Below are 13,320 nucleotides of genomic sequence, written 5' to 3' on the forward strand. Positions count from 1 at the left end.
TGTTTGGGTGGTGTATTCAAGAGATCATTTGCTATTGAATGGTTAATGTTCAACCGTGGTAGACAATCTTGACAAAAGGTCACAAAGAATTTTTTTCACAAATGTTTTCAGCTAAAATCTTTATCAGTCAACCCTAGTTTTCCTCTACCAGAACCCGAAAATTAATATAAGTCTCAATCCTATAAGTTCCTTCAGTGTACAGTAGGCTACACTAAAATCTATTTGAAGACCAAAATGTACAAACGTTTCTTGTATTTCGTGGTAAAATTAAGTTGAATTTAAAAAAAAACTGGTTTCTATAAAAACGTATAAATTTTCAGAGTTCGCAAATGTTTTGCGCATGAATTCAAATATTTTCCAACTTAATCTCAAACATTAAAGGTTCGTTAGACTTGCAATTACAAATATGAAAAACGTTTTCTTTCTCTTATTTATTTTCTGGACTGCAGTTAAAATAATGTTGGCTACATGAAGATACTTATTGAAGTTAAATTTGTTTATTTGTCGAGTGTAAGAAAAATAAAACCCTATACAAAAGCTGTGTAGAGTGTATGTCTTTGCACTTCACGGAAACAGTGCAGCAACTTACCAATGATCAGTGCCTAGTATGGATAACTAGTAATAATGGGCCACACCAAGCAGCATGTTTGTTCAGTAAAATTGAAATGTGCATACATGTGGCGTGAAGATATTCGGTAGTCATAGATTGAGTTTCGCTTTTACCAGCATGATCGTTGCTTACTTCACAATGTAGATATTAATGATCTATTCATGCCTGATGCTGAGAGCTCGCTGTGGTAGATTAATAGCGAATTGCACTAGCTTTTGGAACACAGTTCCCATGTCATGTTGCGACAAAAAGCACATTGTGTTCCGAAATCTAGTGCAATTTGCTATTACCACAGCAAACTCGCACCATCAAACTAAAACAGGTCGTTGATACATTGTAAAGTAGGCCTATTCGGTAGTCCGTTATCTAGAAAACAGCTGTATGAAAAGTGTAGTTACGATGTAAGGTCATATTTTCGCTGTTAACAAAGTGCAAACAAAGTGCAGCAGAAAATTTTAGTTTGTCATTCAGTGGCCAAAATATTGACTAGAACAAAAGTAGAAATTTTCTTGGTCTAACTTTCTTGGACTAACTATGAACGATTTCAATGGAATAATCATATTACTGATCTTAGAAAGCAACCTGCAAAGGTCTGTAGTATAGCATTTAGGCTAAAATATGTTGCTCCAATAACAACACTACAAACTTTATGTTATGCTTTGTTTCAATCCAAAATTCAACACTCGGTTATAAACTGGGGAAAGGAAAAATCTACGTGCTCCAATTCAAGTGTTACAGAGCAAGTTCGTCCGATCGTGTCTAGTTTTTCCAAGATCAACAAGTACAACTATTCTTTATGATAGAATTAATGTGCTCAGAATAAAACATATATTTAAATTAGAGATTACAAAGTTCATGCACAAATATGTGCACAAAACATTGTCATGGGTCTTTGCTGGCTGCTTTGATCGTATGAATTAAGTTCACCAGCATAGCTCACGTCATAACAAAAGTAATGATTTATATTTGCAATCTATAAAATCAAACTTTGATAAAAAGATGCTATGTTTCAATAGAGTGTTACTATGAAATCAAAATCCAAATTAACTAAAAGAAACTTCTTACAGTACTTTTATATTTAAATATAAATTTTTCTCAAAAAAATTGTACAGTAATCACTTCTAAAACATATCATCTGGTTCTCTCCTTGTACATAGTCTTTATGTTAATTTGTTTTTGTTGTCTCACTGTATTATGTTAAGTACCGGTAGTACGTTCCTTAATTTTAGTGTTTTGCTTATATTTTCAGTTGGCAGGTGACTTTGGCGACCTTTTGGTCTTTTGCTACCATCCTTGCTGTGCGAACTATTTTTGTATATTGTGCTGTGTTGAGTCGCCAGCAAAGCAATAAATGAAATAAACTGAAATGTTGTTAAAAGTGATTTTTATTTGCCACTTGAATCAATGTAACAAACATTGCATATTGGTTTAAAAGATAATCTAGCTAAATCTCTATAAAATGGTAGTGACATCGCTACAGTAGTGCTGTTAGCCTAAATATGTTGTTTTTTTAATTTTCATTCTTGTGTAAATAGCGAAGACAAATCAAGATAATATGAAAGAGTTGAGGAAATGACAATGATCACACTGATGCAATATAACCGTAGCTTACTCTTTCATACGAGCAGTGACGGAACGATGTCACTTGCAGCAAATTAACGATAGGTATTATACCTCTAACCTGTTATTCTTTTATAATGCATATTTTTTGTTGTGTGGGATCTTTGTCTAAGTTCGATATCTGATTCTGTGTACAAGAAACCAAAATTGTATTTAAACTTCGTACTTAGCAGATTAAACACTTGAAAGCTGAGGTTAATTAAATACTGCAAACATGTTTAGTTTTAGGACAAAATGGTTGGAACGCCTGGTTAATCTAATCAAAAAACAAAGAACCCAAAACGTAGATACCAAACTCATGTTCAGCAAACAAACGTTTCGAAAACTATACTGTCTTCATCTTCAGTGGTATAAATGTAGGCAATCCCTGACGTCCGCTTAGATTTAAATTAAATTGCGGCTGACGTCACAAAGACTAATCAACAAGCTATTATGAGAGTGAAAAACGTACTAGAAGTCAGGTTTTTTCATGAAATGATGCGTAATAGAAGTCAGTATTTTACGACAAGACTTTACGAAAAAAACAAATTACAATTTACTGGATCAACGATGGGTTTGACAAGTCAGAATAAGTGCTATACGGTATATCAGTTCAACAATTAAATAAATATAATGGTGCAGATGCCAAGTCCAAGTTCAATTGAGGAGATTTTTCTTTGATAAATAACGTTTCCAGAATTTTCAATTTCCTTGAGTTCTCTTCTCTCCCTAGTATTTCAACTTCTTCAAAATTAATCTTGTGGTATGCATTGGTGCGAAAATGGTTTGCAACCTCAAATTCTTTTGAATTTTGATGATCCGATTTGTGTTCTAAATTCTTGTGTATAGATTCCTTTTTGTTTCTCCAATGTAATTTTCTCCACACAAACAAGTCAGTTGGTACACTACATTTAGCTTGATAATTTGGATTGGCGGTATTTAAAATTGAAACGTTTTGAAAGATCTGTGGTTTTGTGGACGAAACGAATAGATAATTTTCCTTTGGTTAGTTGAAATGTTAAATGTTGAAGTTCTTTGCGTATTTGGTATGACATGTCACCGAGAAATGTCATTTTAAAGATTAAAAATCGAGTTTGAACTATAATTTTTGACTGGATGAAGTGATGTGTACTTTGTTCAAAAAAGTTGCAATACATTTATTTACGAATTTTCTGGGGTAGCCATTATGCCCAAGCATCTTTTCAATGATTTCGAATTCTTTGTGTATGAAAGAATATGAATTGCAGATGCGGTAAGCTCGGGAAAGAAGAGAATTAGCAAGATTACGTTTGTAGCGAAAAGGAACAAAGCTTGACCAAAGGGAATAATGTCCAGTGTGTGTAGGCTTTCGATACACATTGGTGTTGACGTCACCTTCACCCGTTCTACTAACAAGAACGTCTAAGAAAGGTAGACACTTGTCAACTTCTGCTTGGTTTGTAAAAGATATTTCTTTTTTTAAGGAGTTAATTAATTTGAAAAACTTTGACGAAGAAGAGGAAGTTAGAAAAATTAAGAAGATATCATCCACATAGCGGCAAATTAAGGTTGGTTTTTCCATTTCGGTAGTACGAAGTAAAGCTTTACTTTACTTCGTACTACCGAATCTTTCGTACTACCGATACTATCGAATCAAAACCACAGATCTTTCGAAACGTTTTAATTTTAAAGACCGCCAATCCAAATTATCAAGCTCCAATGTAGTGTACCAACTGTCTTGTTCGTGTGGAGCAAATTACATTGGAGAAACAAAAAGGAATCTATACACAAGAATTTAGAACACAAATCGGATCATCAAAATTCAAAAGAATCTGAGGTTGCAAACCATTTTCGCACCAATGCATACCACAAGATTAATTTTGAAGAAGTTGAAATACTATATGGAGAGGAGAGGACTCAAGGAAATTGAAAATTCTGGAAACGTTGTCTATCAAAGAAAAATCTCCTCAATTGAACTTGGACTTGGCATCTGCACCATTATATTTATTTAATTGTTGAACTGATTACCGTATAGCACTTATTCTGACTTGTCAAACCCATCTCGTTGATCCAGTAAATTGTAATTTGTTTTTTCGTTAAATCTCATCGTAAAATACTGACTTCTATTACGCATCATTTCATGAAAAAACCTGACTTCTATTACGTTTTTCGCTCTCATAATAGCTTGTTGATTAGTCTTTGTGACGTCAGCCGCAATTTAATTTAAATCTAAGCGACATCAGGGATTGCTTACATTTATACCACTGAAGATGAAGACATTATAGTTTTCGAAACGTTTGTTTGCTGAACATGAGTTTGGTATCTACATTTTGAGTTCTTTATTTTTTGATTATGTTTAGTTTTGTTGTAAGGTTGACAGAACACGTCAAAGAAAATGAAACCATTTGGTATGCATTTGAAACGCTTATACAATCATAATAATATAAAAGTTGCACAAGTAACAACTACTTATGGCAGCTATGCATATCCAAAGACAGTTGAAACTGTATTACAACCACTCTAGCACGTAGGGATAGGTCATTGGCAATACATAATTTTTTTCAATGTTTTATTCAGTAATAGCCTAATAAAAGCAAAGAATCATTTCTGCAGTAGTCAATATCGTGTTGTATGCATCACGATGTTCGGATCAGCTGTAGGTAGAATCATTGTTTGAAATATTGTAGTTTGGGATTTTCAGGCTTAAGCAAGCTTACTTGAAGAAGTCGTATTGCATTTTTTACAAATTGCACGCAATGCATTTAAAATGACACAAACGTGCAATAAAGTACCTCAAAATACGACCTGTTTAATTTCATTAGTTATGTTGGCTTCATCGTTTAATTTTGAGAGTTAGCTAATAAGCTATCACTTTTCACTGCACGCATTGATTTTAAATTTGTAAAGTGAAAGTGTTTTATTCAATCCATAATTCGATTCGCTTGATTGAATGAATCTTTATTGACTGAATTCGGACCAATGTACACAATCATTAAAATGAATGAGTTAGCAAAGCTTGTCATAACAATGTAAATAACTACCTTCATGTAGGCTGAATAACTTTGTGCAAACACGTTGCAGTGATTCATAGTCAGCTGAAAAACCCATAAAAGGTTACTTCGATTTGTTATTCAAATGACATGCAAACGTTAGCTACACAGTGCAGGCTATAAATGACAGCTTTCTTGAGCACATACAATAATCAGATGAGTGTTAATATTTTTGTTAGTCGTAGGAAAGTTGTCTGACAAAAAAACAATTAAGTTATAAACATTCTCTGTGAGCTACAAGTTGAGCTTTCTTGTGAGTGTATTTCCCAAATGAGAGTAATATCTATACAGCACGGTACTATTTTGCATATATAGCAAACTTTTGATGCATCAAAGCTAATGTCCGATTGGTGAACGATTAAGATTAAGTCAGGAAAAGTAGAAAGGAAAATAATCTTTTGCGTCCATTTTCTACCATGTCTTTTATGTTTTTGTCAAAAACATAATTTCCAGCGCTTGATGGGTTTCGAACTGGCGTCCTTTGTAACGTGCTCACTGTTTGGCTAAAGCAGATAACCTATTGCAGATTTCATCGCAGAATCAAATTTTATAAAAGCTTGCTGAATGAAAACAAATTGAGTCGTCTCATGTTCTCGACTTTTTGTGTAAAAAGTTATATCAATTGATATTTAAAAAGATGTTGCAGCGATATAAATATAAGATAGAAAGCATTATAACAAACAACTGCTGGTGATATTTCTACCATTTCTTTTTTTGAAAGGTAAATCATCTGGAACGATTTGCTATTGGTGCTTTTGTTGTAAAATGCAGTTTGTAATTGTATGCTTGTTTGTAACATGGAAAATAGAAGGTAAGTGCCTTCAAAAATTTGCACTTTGAGCAATCAATCGCACTTTTGTTGTAATTTACCAAATGTAATTTCATTGAATAGGACTATCAGTTGGTTGGTTAGTTTTGAATCTTTATCCTCGGACTGACAAAGCCATGATAGGTTATTCCTAGTAGTTGCGCATACTTGTAGAGGCTCTTGACGCAGGTCCGGTTACCCAGACTGACAAAGATAAGTTTTCCGATCGTTGAAGTGGTGTTGCCGGGAATTATTCCATTCACTAGGTGCCGTTGAATGGAGAGCAGTCCTGAAATGCGTTGCTCCAGCGCACACACCGAGAGTCGAACCAGCGCCGCGTGATCTTGAGCCGGTCGCGTAACCACTGAGCCAATGGGGAAGACAGTTGCTTTAAATCACATTTTTTCTCATTTCATCATTGTGGTGTTTGCTACATGGATGTATGGACAAGAATGTTTGGTAAATTTTTTAGTGGTGTATGGGTATTGGGTACCCCTAAAGAACAAATGATGATGATTTAATGTATAGAATAAATTATATGTTATTTTAAAGGTTACATTAAGATCCCCTTTCCTGCTATTAAGTTCCTGGGTTATTTGCTTACAGTAAAGGTTGCCATTGGTGCTTCTTCCAGACACATTGTTTCCTTTCTTTGTTTTAAACCCCCCATGAAACATGATTATAGTAAAAAGGAAAAGTAGGGCCAATGCATTGGCTTAGGAGCTACTGTCGTCTAAAAGATATGAGTTTTTCGGATAATTTTGTCAATATCAAAAAAAACTAAGCTCCCATTTTGTTATCTCTAACAAACAGTCTAAATAACAATTCTCCATCGAATATTTTTTCTTAGGAATGGTGGAATGGCTAACAAAGTTTTAAAACTTCAGGCTGTTTGATCTTCAACTCTGGCTTTGTGCATCTCTGGTATAGCATACTGTAGTTTCCCAACGCATTTACGATCACATTACTACAGACTTACATGAAAAAACCTAAAATTCTCTGTCGATTGCACATTTTTATTTAAATTGAATAGCCTTGTTTTACTTTATGTTTCGTCACTCTTATTGTACATCTGAAAATCAATCAAGTAAATATTTGGACAAGCCTATTAAATTCTAGTCTGCGATAACTCCTGGGTCGTGACACCGCATAGGCGTATTCTGTGTTTCCTTATTCTGCGATGTTTAATTATAAATTTTGTAAGAACAGTGGTCAATATCGCTTTGGAGTGTGAATTTTAGGTGCTTTCTTCATTCTTCAATTCTTATGTTTTATTTCAGTTTCAAAATGCATAACGAAACAACATGGTTTGAAACTTAAAACGAAACAAAACAAAATTATTTACGAAAAAATATATTTTACAATGAAACAAAAATAAGATTAATAATTTCGCTTCGGAACGAATTATCGAAACAAAACTTCGAAATGTATTTTGAAAATTTTACATTAGTTTGGAATAGCTTTATAGTAGATCCAGCTTCAAAGTTTCAACTTGTTAACAGCGTTGATCAGACTCTTGTTTCTCATTAGTCTTGTTTTTTTTGTTCCAGACTATTGTTCTCCAGAACTTTGCATGAAATTAGATTAACGCGGTAATTTAAACGGAGGCGACATAAAGCAAAATTGTCGTTTTTAGGTATCTTTGCAAAGATTAGAATATTAAGAATATTAAGTTAGAATATTAAGTCTAGCATGTAAAAGTTTTAAATATTGACTTTTTAAACTTATAGACCAGTGGTTCTCAAACTTTTTCAAAAAATTTGTTGAACGGTTGCGATTGCGATTTTTTCAACGACTCACGGTCCTCCTAAACTTAAGGCAAATTAGCGCAAAAACGGTAAATAATTATTTATTTGTTACCTCCATGCAATTAAAAATGCACACGTCAATAAAATGGGTGCACTTGCTTGGGTATTATCAGTTCTATGTTAGGTTCCGTTTAGTTCAATATGATCTCGATATTATGCATTACATCTAACATGTTTAGAGCTAGGTATCAATGTGACATTGACTTAACTGTATCTTTGACACCCACTGCGACAAAATGCTTTCCGGTAGCTCAGATATTCTCCTACTGACAGTGTCTTTTGACGGAGACACTTGCTTCAGCTTTTGAATTTCAGATTTTCCCAAAACGTTTGATACAGTAACTTGGCAGCAAGGCAAGATCACTTGTTCTCCGATGGTGTGAGGCTTCTTAACGATAGCTATTTTTCTAGCAACTTTGTAGGAGGCCCTTGATCTTGCAGTATTTTCCTTCCATTGATCACCAGTGCTATCAAATCTTGACCTAACTAACAAATCAGCTTGCCGCTTAAAAAAATCTGCATCTTTGTTTTGAAATTCTGGATGATGTGTTACCAAATGTCTTTTCAGCTTGCTAGGTTTTAGAGCAGAACTTGTTAAAAGTTTACAGCATAGCATACGCACTGCGGCTTTCTTCTCCAGAATGTATCACAGTGGGAAAAAAAAATTGAACACAGGAATCATTGGATGTTAATTTTTTACGAAGCTGAGCCATTTTCACTTTTTGTACTCAAATTTAAGTTAAAAATTCAATTAGTAAAATTAAAAAGTTCTTGATTTTAAGCTAATTTGACTAAGGCTAAAAAAGATAAAATTTCGGAAAAGCATTCAATTCAAAACTTAAATCAGTAAAAATAACTAGCCTTAACCAACTTCGCCTACTTCCTTTCAGGGCCGTTGACAGGATTTCACGGGTCCGGTACCAATTTATTTTCGGGCCCCCTTCATCGCCAAAGTTATGAATATAAAGGTTGTGTACAAACTTTTATTGATGTCGTTTGAGCATGGTCATTTAACAAATCTTGCGCAATCTTAAAATTTCTTGAACTGCAAAACTTACTATCTCCATCTAGCGGTTGCTTTTTTGAACGTTTATTTGTCACATGGCGCTAGAGTATTACTTTCCGATTCTATTCATGTTTCACTGGTCATTCTAGGCTCACCAGTCACCAGAAGAGAATTTACAGCACTATAGACAGTCAGAAAGTTTTCAATTTTATTTCGGAAGGGTGTTTGGGCCTAGGTCAAACATTTCCTGATTGCTGCAATCGGAAAAGGGGTTTTGGTCTAATTTTTATTGCAGAAATAGGGATAGTAATCTTCGGTACCCGGTCATTTGGTCGACAGGACGTTTGGTCGACAGACATTTGGTCGACAGGACGTTTGGTCGACAGGACGTTAGGTCGACAGAACGATTTATTTTAGGGTTAGGGTTAGTTAACTAACCATAACCCTGATCTAACCCTGACCCTAACCCTAAACCTAACTCAAAAATGAATCGTTCTGTCAACCTAACGTCCTGTCGACCAAATGTCTTGTCGACCAAACGTCCTGTCGACCAAACGACCGTGCACCGTAATCTTCTTACCTGTGGCATTTTAGTTTTGAGTTTGAACAAATATTAGTCTGTTTATTTTGAAATTCGTGTTTCGGGTAATATGCGCGGTTAGGAAAATCACTATACTAGACTAAATTCTTACTTTACGGTTTGATGGAAGAAGTGGCTATTTTACCACCAGAAAGCCGAAGTGGGCCCGGTACCCAGAAAGGGGCCCGGTACTTTACCATCTGACGGCTGAAAGGGCTGTTTTAACCTCTGATGGCAATTCTTTTAGATCTGATAAGATTTTGATAATGTTTGAAGTCGCGGAGAATTTTTTAAATTCGGGCCCCTTAAATATTCCAGGCCCGGTTCCAAAAGTACCACCTAGACCCCCCTGTCAACGCTCCTGCTTCCTTTTTAGTCACGTATATTTCGTAATTCTGTTTTTGATCTGGTAAACACGAGTGTTGTAGGAGTACGTCACCACTATGCACTCCTTGATGTCACAAAGGCGATGGAAACGAAACAAAGGCTGTCACAATCAAACGAAAGGCCAGGCTTAAAAAACTGTGTGGAGGGATGCCAAGCCAGCTTACGAAATTATATCTTTTAAGTTTGGTTTGGAAAATAATTTGTACAAAAAATTTTCTTCGGGATCGTTTTAATTTTTTCGAAGGTGCTTCGCGGTCCTAGAAAATTGTCTTGCGGACCCCAGTTTGAGAACCACTGTTATAGACAAATGATTTTTCTACACACCAGTGCTGCTTCTGTTAAAATAGCACCACCGGATCGAATTTAATCCAAAAACGCTCCCTCTCCCTTGAGCAGTTAACTTGCAAAAAAAGGTTGAAAAGCAAAGGGGATATATATATATGGTGAAATGTGTCTTGTGTACCTACCATGTGATAAAATGGGGCCACTGCTGTCAGATATTCGTAATTACTTTGAGACTTTATAATACTACTGTATGGCATATAAAAAAAGCAAAAACTTTGCAAAAATTAAGTTGTGGAAAACCTTCTGCGGCCACGAAATAAATTTGTAAACTTAACTTCAATTTTAAATCAAATCTTGTGCCTTTTACTTCTACAGAAATTTACTTTTTGGTTGTACGAATTTAGTAAAATACTGTAGGCTGCAAAGTGTCACTTTGAATCAAAAGAAAGAATATTGGATCACAGCATGCTCAAAAAGCCATCAAAACAACATAACATTTCTTAAATTCTTCTGGGAAGCCAGCCTCTCAAACCCCTATCAAGTTTTAAATAATTTTTTAACCACAACGTTTACGTTGCTCAACTCTCTTGATTTTTTATATCGTTGAAATTCTGATGACCTTCTCCCAGCATTTTTTGTAGATCCACTACTGCAATAGTACGGGTTGCAAACGCACAAAGCAACCCGAACAACCATTTTATCTAGTCCAAACCTTTACCAGATCGGGTACAGATCTGACCAGATCTTCATCAGATTTGGACCTGATAATGTGGCTGTCTGGGAAAAACTAAGTGAATAAAGATTGTAATATAGGTTACCACTACTAAGGTCCGTGGCAAACATGATTGACAAAATTATGTCTAAAGTAACTAGTACTTCAAAGGAGCTGCGATAAGGCAAACACAAACATTTATAATTAAAATTTGTAAAAGTGGAAGGTGATGGAAAAAAATAGAGTTCATATTCGTGCTCAGCACACCTGAAATAGCCTAACAAGAAATTTTTTGTTGTTGTTTAGATTTTTTTTGTGTTGCATAGTGTTATTACTTTGTGAAACTATAAACGTTACAGCAAAAAAAGGCAATCAAAGCGCTGGAAGTTAGGCTACATGTTCTTCTACTACATAATTCAGCAATAACCAAAATAAAAGCCGTCTTCCAATAACAAGAGTAGCCTATTAATGGCTGATCAGTTTTGAAAAAAATAAAAAATAAATACTTAAATATATTTTGTTCAGGGATAGTTTCACTTCCAGCCATTGGAACAAACCTTCCATTACCAACCAACACATTAGCAACTGGTTATCTTGGTCTTGTTGTGAGAGCTCAGTTTGAGAAAGAAATTGGGCAAAGCTATCAATGGATAAACACATATGCAGACAACAGCAACGTTGTACAGTTTTACGTCGTTGGTGCTGGATGCGTACCAAGAGAATCAATCTATGAAACACAATCTTGTGTTGAGAACAATGGAGTGATCACTTCTAACTTGACTTATCTACTTCCGCTGACGATCAACCTGAATCTCAGTGTTCGAAGCGGTGCAGTAGCGATTGGAGGCGACAGATTGAGGTTGCCTGTTGTAGTAGCGCTTCCAGATATTTATCTTCGAGGTAAGGATTTTATTGCATCATTTTTTCAAAACAATTGTCTTATATTATTGGTCGGCTGCGTGGCCAATTGATAAGAACGTTTCCGCAATGTTCGAAAGAACGTGGGTTCGACACCGCTCCAGAGCACTCGGCTGTGTCTCGACAACGAAACCTAATAGCATGCCAAAATAAGGGAAACAGCTGACTTGAAGACTATATATATCACTTCGCTGCTTCCTGTTGTCGCAATGGCCGCAAAATAAAACAAACATATTTTGCAATGCTTTGGCTGCTGATATTTCAACTTATTATCATGAAAACATTTGCGTTAGAGTAGAAACTCTTTGATTGCAATTTATTATTTCAGGTGTAATTTTGAATGAACACTTAGAATTTAGGTTTGCAGAGTCATGGCCACCTGGAGATGCGGCCTGATTTGTCACATTTTGCAGATTTTGATTACAGCTACTGCTAGTGTTTGACTGACATTTTTTGAGATGTTTTTACTTTTTGCGGTTTCCTAAATGACAAAAAACTTTTTTGTTGCCTTGGGGAAGCAGTAGCAAATGAGAAAAAGTAAGTTAAAAAACGCAAAATCAGACTGTTATTGAAAATTAACAGTCTGACTAAAATCTACAAAATCAAATTTTTTTTGTTTTTTAACATATGAGGATGTTAAAACCTATTGTGTCATCTGGGGAAAAGAATAAAGAAAGCCTAAAAATCTAATTTTTAGAAAAAATTTATTTAAACGTTTGCCCAAAGTTAGAAAAACCTGGAAATTTCTGCAAAATGTGACAAATCAGGCCGTATCTTTAGGTGGCCATGGCAGAGTTCTTTCACATGTAAAGTACTGTTAGTAGCTTAATATTTTGTGCGTATCCAACATTTAGGTTTTACAATTCAATTTCATTAATCTGATTTTGCTCTGAATTGCAGATTTCAGTAATATTTTCACTGGCGTAACAAGAAAATTGCTATCAACTTTGGTTGTACATTTTAATGAAGTTTCTTCAAAAGTGAATTGGAAAAGAAATCTTTCCAAAAGTTCATTCATATTCATTCAACTGCTTACCTCTCCAATAATTTTCTTTTAAGAAAGCAACCTGGTGATCATCCTGACTTACCAGGGTTGTCCTGATATGTGCAGCGACGTTTTTAATTAATACCACTCTTGCCATATTCAATTGAATTGTCAATAAACTAAACCAAAACATTAATTTGTTTATGGTACAAGTTTTTCTTTTCAGTGAAGAAAGAAATGTGTTGGCTAGTTTGAATGAGCTCTGTTAACATCTTTAATAAACCATAGGTCTAGTACAGAGGTATTCAAGTTTGATTTAAAATAAAAGTAGTATTCAAGTGATTGTATGCCTAGCGTAAATTCATTTCACCATTGTACTGAGCTGAGAATTTGGTGCCGAGGGAAATGTTTTCTCGTCGTATTTAAACCAGAAAAGAAAATTTAAAAAAGTTCATATAATGAACACTCAAAATAGAAAACAAACTTGATAAAGACTCGAGATCCTTGCTAGTCAACACTTGCCCTGAAGTAAAGCTTGAATGAAGTCCTTACCAAATGAAACAACTTCTAAATTTTAGTATCTCATACTTTTA

The sequence above is a fragment of the Aplidium turbinatum genome, chromosome 12 (genome assembly GCF_918807975.1).
Source record: "Aplidium turbinatum chromosome 12, kaAplTurb1.1, whole genome shotgun sequence".
Classification (NCBI taxonomy): domain Eukaryota; kingdom Metazoa; phylum Chordata; class Ascidiacea; order Aplousobranchia; family Polyclinidae; genus Aplidium; species Aplidium turbinatum.